This window comes from Mugil cephalus, chromosome 8, assembly GCF_022458985.1.
Source record: "Mugil cephalus isolate CIBA_MC_2020 chromosome 8, CIBA_Mcephalus_1.1, whole genome shotgun sequence".
NCBI classification, from domain to species: Eukaryota; Metazoa; Chordata; class Actinopteri; order Mugiliformes; family Mugilidae; genus Mugil; species Mugil cephalus.
Genome location: NC_061777.1, coordinates 16,254,369 through 16,262,916, shown reverse-complemented (window position 1 = coordinate 16,262,916; position 8,548 = coordinate 16,254,369).

Sequence of the window (8,548 nt, the reverse complement as noted above, 5' to 3'; positions counted from 1 at the left end):
GTGAGGCAAATGTGATTTCTTTATTTATATTTTTCAAGGTTCCTGCTCCCTTGGTTGAACAGAAAAATATGGGAATTATTAAGATATTGAAAAACATGCAAAGAATGATATATCTACATTATTAAACATGTCATTCGGATGATGGATGCATTTACGCATTAAATAGCAGCCGTCTTACATATACTGTCATGTGACTGTTTGCTTTGCAGCAGATAAATAACGGTCTTGGGGATGAATCTGACTTCTCCTGTTTTAATCAAAACTGAATTACTCACAAATTGATTATCAATGGCTGCTTAAACTCCCCTTGTATGGTGGTGCATTACAGTTTTGTCAAATCCATAATCAATAACTGATGCCCTCTGCACACAGACTTTATACGGTTCAAGAAATGCGGCTTTTTTTTGTCCAGCTGAAACCAACAAGCATCACAATCAGATGGGAAAATACTGAGGTCACAAGTGCAAGGCCCCCCTAATAAAACAACAGATGACTACACCAAGAACTCATTTTAGAGCATTTAAAACGATGCAAACGGATGCAGAGATTTATAAATGGGTCGCTGGTCTGTTTATTATTGATTGTGCGTAATCACATCAGGGTTATAACCACAGCATATAGTCAATATAAGACATTGCATGGGCTTAGAGGCTGATTCACTCTTCCAGGGGCCTCCTGTGTACACGGGAGCGTAATGTTTCTGGGTGACGGGCTAAAGGGCCACGTACAGTTGATCCCTGCGACTCTGACACCTGCCTGCAAAACTGAAATAACGAAACAGCCAAAACGAATTAAGGGATGGGCACGTTTTCGCATGGAACTTGAGGCATCGTTACACACACTGGTCCTGGCGGTTTGTTTGAATAATGGAGTCAGCCTAATAGTCAAAACAAGAATTAGCTAGAAATCCCACAGAATCCCACAGCACGCCTCCGTGAAGCATGGAAAACTTTGCAACAAAAGTTATTTTTCTGAGTGATTGTGAAAAAGTATGCGCTACTGCTAGAGAAAAGGCACGAGTTCACCTGGTAGCGGAGGTGATGACTTCTATGTTTTTAAAATATTTTTCATAATGTCTTAAGTAAAATAATGTAGGAATATGTGCACTACCTTACAACATGTGCACCGCACTGACAGTAAATCAATGCACATTTTAGACCCTTTATCACTCAGTAATATGTTTTGAGTATAATTTGTTTTTGCAAACGGGCTTCCAGCTTATTTGCTTCCTTCATGTAAATACTAACCCTGCAGTATTCGTGCTGTTCAGATTTTAAATTGACTTTTGACCTATCTAGATTTTGACCTGGTTTTATATATTATATACATTGTAGCTTTAAGTGTTTTTGAGTGTGTAGAAAGGGGAGAAGGGGGTGAAGGGTATGGCTTGCGGGGGGTGAGGGGCTAAAGGGGAGGGGGGTGCTTCTTCTTTTTGTCCAAATCTGATCCCCAAATTATTCTGGAGGCTCAGATTGGTGTGAAAGGGACGAGAAGGTCATTTGAAATCGTATTTTATCCGATTGCTTTTTTTTTTTACCCCCCTCTATGGATCAGCAACTTTCAATAGACATAATCTAATTGCTCTTAATGGAAAGGCCATCCGTGAGAAATACTGGAAATATCGTTACAGCCTGTAGGCTACAACCGCTTAAGACCTAAACATTTAACAGGCAACGAAAGTTCACCAAATAGCATGTCTATTAATTATTACAGCAACCTAAAAAGTGTCTCCCAGAACGGGAAGTTACAAATCGACCGATGCACAAACAGTGTGTGTATAGATAGAAATTACTTTAAAGTGTATTATAATAACCATGTTAATTCAAAGTTATTTCATCATAACACTCCGTGTGACTTTTTAAAGGTAGCTATCTTTTTAAAGGGCTTTACTTGAACTGTAAAATGACATTCTCCCACAGTGTGAATCATCCTAGTTTGTATATAAATACTGTTTATTCTCTCATTATTTTTAATGTCGACTCGCGTCTCCAGAGATTTGCGCTCCTTCAGCTTTACACGTGATGAATGAAAGTCTCTTTCCAGGGTTTTTGTATCCCAGACTATAATTGAGGACAATAACTGCAACGACTTTTCCAATTAGGCTTGAGGTTGGTGTTAAGTTAGAGGGACTGTCAGTTTATGCTATGGGCAATGGCTTTATTGCTCACTAACCATCATTTCTGTAGAGTCTATGTGCTAATTACTCTGGATAGTCCCAGAGACGGAGATTATAAATCCATTAGCACTGAAACCCTCGTGGTTCCACAGTGCAAACACTGTAATTTTGTAGTACACCAAAAAACCAAACTTTAAGTACCAGAAGCTCAGATGAAGGGAAACAGATTTTCAACAGCGTGTGTGCTTCTTAGGGATCCAGTGTAAGAGGAAGCCCAGCGTATATCAATCAGCAGCTGAAGCGAATACACAGTAAACTAACAGAAAGTGAACTTGCACAGGATAAGAAAACGCGGTTTTGTGATCGTCTGTGGCCGGGGGTTAGGCTTACCTGTTTATATTAATGGAACATTGCATCATAAATGATCAGTGCAAGACAATTTTAATATTATGAGTAGTATTTTTATGGAAGTTTAGGAAATAATTTAGTCTCATTCCCCAAGCGCCTGTCAAATACCTAGGGAGCGACGCAGCCTTAAGGAATACACTGAATTAAAACAAGGCTTAATACCTGCTTGACTGCGTTTAAGGAGGACAACGCAAAAAAAAAAAAAAAAAAAAAAAAAGCTGAGACCCAAACGGGGGGTGCGTGAAGGCATCTCACCCTTAAGGTAATTTATTTCAGGGAAACCGGGGGGCAAAGGTGGAATTCTTGAGAAATTCAACAAGGATAAGGGAGCTTTAGGAATTCTGCACGCAGATTACCTTTCATCCCATCCTCACATTATCCGACAACACACCGTAGAAATATAGCTCAGCGACAGAGGAGCGAGATTACCCTCAGACACAGAAGAGTGCAAAATCGTTTTTTTAAGAAGTGCTGCGAACATTTGTGTGGAGAACAAGAAGAGAGAGAGACACAAGGAGAGAAGAAGTGGAAGGGGTGTCAACACAGTGGAGGAGTGTTTTCTTGTGTGCTTTCAAGGGGAGTTAAAAAAAAAGAAGAGAAAGAAAGATGACACCTTATAGTGTCCTGTCACTGTCAGAGTGAAGTGGTTGGTGGCGTGATGGTGGACCACCTCATAAAAAGGTTATCCACATTTTTAAACTGACTTATTTATGACGTGCAAACTGACATCAAACTAAACACAAAACTATTTTTTATATAAAAGTAAATACTTCTCTTTTTATAAGTTTAACACAGTGATGTTTACACTTCTGGCAGTGGTTGCAGACACTGTGCAATAGTTCGCCACCTTTTAGTTCAACTTTTTGGCTGTTTGTCATTTGGTTTTTAACTAAGTGAGTGGCATGATATTAACACCGCACAATATTTCCCCCCCAAAACCAACACACAGCAGGGGCTTAATTAGAAATGTAGTGTAGCTGAACCATCAGCATGCTGGAGCTGAGAGTGACTCCAGCACGAGGATGCAGCCTATCCAGTTTACATCAGTGCAGAGAAAACAGAAAATGATTTCCCCCACTATGTGTCTGAAGCACTCTGACTGGAAGACGTACAGAATTTATTTACATTTCTCAACCTTGGAAATATTCTGTGCCGTAAATTGACAGACGATAAAAAGCTTCAAAGTTTTGCTTTAACTTCAAAACCTTCTTACATAACCGTGAAATGTAATTTACCATAATGCTAAAATAGAGGACGTATTAGCCAATGCAGCAACAATTTTTTTTCAACATATCATAGATTTCTAATTGAAACCACTATTAAAAATAATGTTACCCCTCACTCTCACACACGCCCACACACGGCACAAAGCCCCGTGGAGATATTGTGTATTTTCATTTGAAAGGAGTGTGTCTGGTGTTTGTGTGCGAGGGCACATGTGTGTAAAAAAAAGACAGCAAAGTGAAGGTGTGAAGATGGGCCTGTGTTTAGTGTCCAGACGTGGCAGATTGTGACCTTATCAATGTGAAACTCTTAAGATAAATTATTCATAGCACCTGTTTGATGTCTCCGGCCAAAGAATGACAAAGGTGTACGATTTAAGATGCACCTCAAAGCCATGAATATCAGCCACTGCGCTACCTGTCTCTCTCTCTCTTTTTTTTTTTTAAACAGCTTAAGAAGAGGGAGGGAGGCTGCATATTCAATGGCAAGAATTAACCATTTGTTTCCTAACAGGGGACGCAGATGTACTGCCAGAGAAGATTCATGGGAAGTAAGTTTATGCCGCTCTTAATTTGCAGATCAATAAAATCTCAATTGCACCATTCTCAGTCTGCAAGGTGTGGCAGCTTTTGTCCAGTGTGAAGTGGAAGTCGCTCACAGTGCGCGCGCACATCGCCTGCTTTATCCACACTTTAATATGAATTTGAAGCAGAGAGTTTGCGTGAGTGACTCAGCGGCGGTGCCCTTGCCCTTTGTAACTGAGTTTGTGTTGTTTGTCACCTTGCAGGCAGAGAGCGACACGGCGGCCTGGCGTTCGGAAACAAAGTGGGACACGTCGGTCTGGTGCAAGGACTGACGCTGAGACGAGATGTAATTTATGGCAAGTGTTGTTTGACGATAGGGCAGTGACACCACTGCTTAGTATGAGTATTGTGTTTGAATATATATATATATGTGTGTGGATTTACTAAGTACGACAATCCAAGCTTTTCCAATCAGAAATTAATCCAATCGCCCTGGAACTAAAATTCCTTTTCAATGATTTGTTTTGGAAAAAGACTCTAGTATGCTTTTTGGCAAACTGGCAACAGATCTTCTCATAGCCAGAGTTCAACATAACACTCAGTATTAATAAAACAAATAAGACTTGGATGGATATTAACGATGATATATACAGATGTAGAGCGCATGAGCTTGAATTATGTGTGAGAGCATGCAGAAGGAGAGCAAAGGAGAGATACTCTCACACGTTTGTGTGTTTACTCGTCTGTGTGTCTGTGTGTGTGTGTGTGTGTGTGTGTGTGTGATAGCAGAGTCAGTCTTCCCTCAGATGTTCCCTTTAACCTTTGACCCCAAACTTGGGGTCAAGCCCTGACAAATGAGATGGCCGAGTTCTGGCCAGAACTGCAAACATTCCACAACAATCTTCTGTCCTCCTCCTCCCCTCTCCTCATATCCGTCATTCCTCACCCCTTCACTCCTCTCAGTGCGTCTGTGCTACGACTTTGAGAGAATGTTCTCATTACACGCAAAAATGTTTTACGGCATTTACTGTGGGAACCGCAAAGCGCACACGTTTAAAATTAAGAATTACAACACTGGCGAAATTTAATACCACCAACATTGTCCTTGTTTACAGAGGGAAGGGAAACAAAGGAGTGTGATCTGAGAGGAGTAGCTGCGGTAAAGATTTGGATATTACAACCCTGCACTTTGAAAGCACACAGTGTGTGTTTGGAAAGCCTGTCAGTGATGTCAAGGATGAGAAATGTTGCAGTGTGGTTTTTTACACACGCTGCTGGCTCTAGCATTTCCGGCAACATTTCTCACTCTGCCTCCCTCACACCATCCGCTCTGCTCCAATATCCCCACATTTTTCCGTCGTTTCAATCCCTCCCCTGCCCTCCCTCCTCGCCTTCTATCCCCACTCTTGCTCCCTTCACCCTTCCTCTCAGCTGCCCCACCCTGCCTAATCTCAACCTCTCCCTCCCTTCGCACAGCACATTCACTCCCCCCCTCCACCACCTCCTCTTTTTTTTTTTTCTCCACCCACTATTTTCTCTGATTTTCTAACATGCCGTTCCACAGAATGCTACCACCTGTGTCTTTAGGAGGGAAGAGGGGAGCTATTGGCATTCCTCCTCTGGAAGCTGGTTATGGTAAGTGGTACCCCCATTAGAATGACATGGCACATAATGGTTATGGTTGCTGCGTTTTGTGTGTGAACTTTTTCTTTTTAATGGAATGAACCTGGCGTCCTAAGCATCACCGCACTCCATCAGCGCTCCGGCTACAAGTCACTGCTGTAAAAAAACAACACACAGTCACCATCGATGAACGTCAGCAGAGCGGCGACGGGAAACCAAGAAAGCCGGCTGATACAGTAACGCCGAGTTGATCACGCTCTTGAACTTGCTTTCGTAATGATGTAAGATTACTAAAAGGCAACGCAACACAGCAAAGATCTTAATAAAAACACATTAATCTCGATATGCGTGTGTGTGTTTTTTTTTTTTTTTTTTTTCACTCCCACTTGCATTGTGATACCATTTGATGTCGGCCGTGGTGTGATTCATCGGAGGGTACAGCTGCTTCACATGGATCTTGGCCTGGACGAGACTGTTTCCTCACGGGGCAGCCGATCACATGCCTCAATCACACGGATGGATCAGAGCTCCAGTCGGCTGGGCACTGGCGCGTCACCATGGCGAATCTGGTCTGCGTGTGTGCAGCCCTCCGCTTTGAATAGCAAGATGGTGGGCTGTGCTTTTGTGTAGTTTTGTCTTCTCAGGCAAGAGGGCAGTGAGAATCCTACACATCTGTGGGTGGGGACACCTGGATCTAGGTCTGTTGCTTTGATGATTTGCGCTGCAAAAAGACATGGCATCCTCAGGAAAATGAACATAGCTTTAATTAGAGCAATAATTAAGCTGCAGTTGCAATGTTTCTAATATTACACACATCTCTTTCTTGTTCTCTCGAATCCTAGTTATGTCCACACATGCCTGTTTTTGGAATGTAAAAAAATTGATGAACCTTTCATTCTCACCGTCAAATAGTGAGGCTAAAACAGCCGGCAAGTGACGGGGAACGGGGGAAATACATGTAGGCATGTGTGTGTAATCACGATCATGTCCACATCCATGGTGCAGTTCAGCTGATTATGTTTACGTCCTCCTCCTCCTGCTCTGTATGTCCACAGGCAGCTCAAGGTTGCAAAGAAAGGACTGAGAGCCACTCGATTCCCTGCCACCACCCTCCGTTACCCCAGTGTTACTGAAGCATGGATGTCTAACGCTGTCCCCCAGGGGGTTGGTCCCCCTCTCTCCCACCCTTCCTCAACCAACACGCACCCACCCACCCACCCGTCCGCCAATCTCTCCTCCTCCTTGCCTTGCTCCCTGATTCAGCGTGTAAAAGCGCCCCCTGAATGATGGATTACGGTGTCACTGCAGCCTGCGAAGGATTAATTTGTTTCATTGATTTCTCTTTAGGCAGAATGCCAGCGTCTGCCGCTTCCCACCTTTTCCCCAAGACTCGCAGCTGTAATAGACGGTAATGGCCTAAGACAAATCAACCCGTTTCTTGTAAAAATAGCACCAAATAACCCTCCCCACCTTATAGCCCGCTCTCTGCTCACAAGCACATCAGTGGTGGCGGGGCAAGAGGCGGTGTTCGATTCATCCTCCATCTCTATCGCTCTATCTGGCCGTCCTTCCACACCACCGTCCCTCCTTATCCTGTGCTGCGCCAGAGGAGACCATCCAGTCACTCTAACAAAGCCATAAGTCTGCCGTACTTACAGCTCCCTCTCAGGCCTCACAATGGATGGGTAATGACAGCACTGTCTGGAGGGGGCTGTGGGAGTTGGGCCATTCTCTCCAGTAATGGAAGCTGTTACTGCCATTCCCTACACACCTGCAGGAGCAGCTAACGGTTAACCACTATGATCTATGGCGAGGCCTTACCGCACTAGGGTAAGGTGGAAAGGTTGTACTGACATCAGTGAATTAGGGCATGTCTGCACATAACATCCTTTCGCTATGGTGCATGAAGTTATTCCATTGGAAACTGAGAACCGAGAAAGTTATTTATAAACAAATCCGTACGAATGAATCAGCGTTGGTACGGCTCTCAGCGCCGCAGACTGACAATCTAGCATTCCTGACATCCGCTGATTTAACACAGACGTAAGATGCTGCCACATCTTTACTACTCTGTCACTGCTTTGAACGATGGGAAACCCAAACTGCCTGTAACATTAAGCACACCACTACAGGCTGACTGTCCTCGAATGCTTTCCAGTCCCACAGAGATTTATGAGCAGAACCGCATCCATTAATCCATTGTTGATTTGCTGTGGCTGCCCTGCAGGGTTTTTGGGATCAGATATCATACAGTGCTGAAATTCACCCCGTTAGTGCAGGAGGGTGCACTGTAACACCCATACCGGTGTTCAGAACGCTACACTATGAATCAGGGAACTCAGTCCAAGTTAAATCTGTCATTAGTTTATCTAATTTACAGGCAACCGTACAGAAATGCAACTTTTGACAGAAAAGTCCTGTCAGTTGCTTAAAAAAAGAAAACGTAAAACAGAGCCGCAATCTATAGACGCCTGAGTACGAGTGAATTAGAGCCCATGCACACTGTGATAATGACCCAGGCTGCAGGGAAATCTCATCAGCTCTCTGCAATCAATTTAACCGTGTTTACAAAGCCACGAGCTAAGGTTTGTGCTTGGGGACAGAGCACTGGTCACCTGGTGTTCCTCTAGATTCCCCTGCTAAGCCAGCCTCT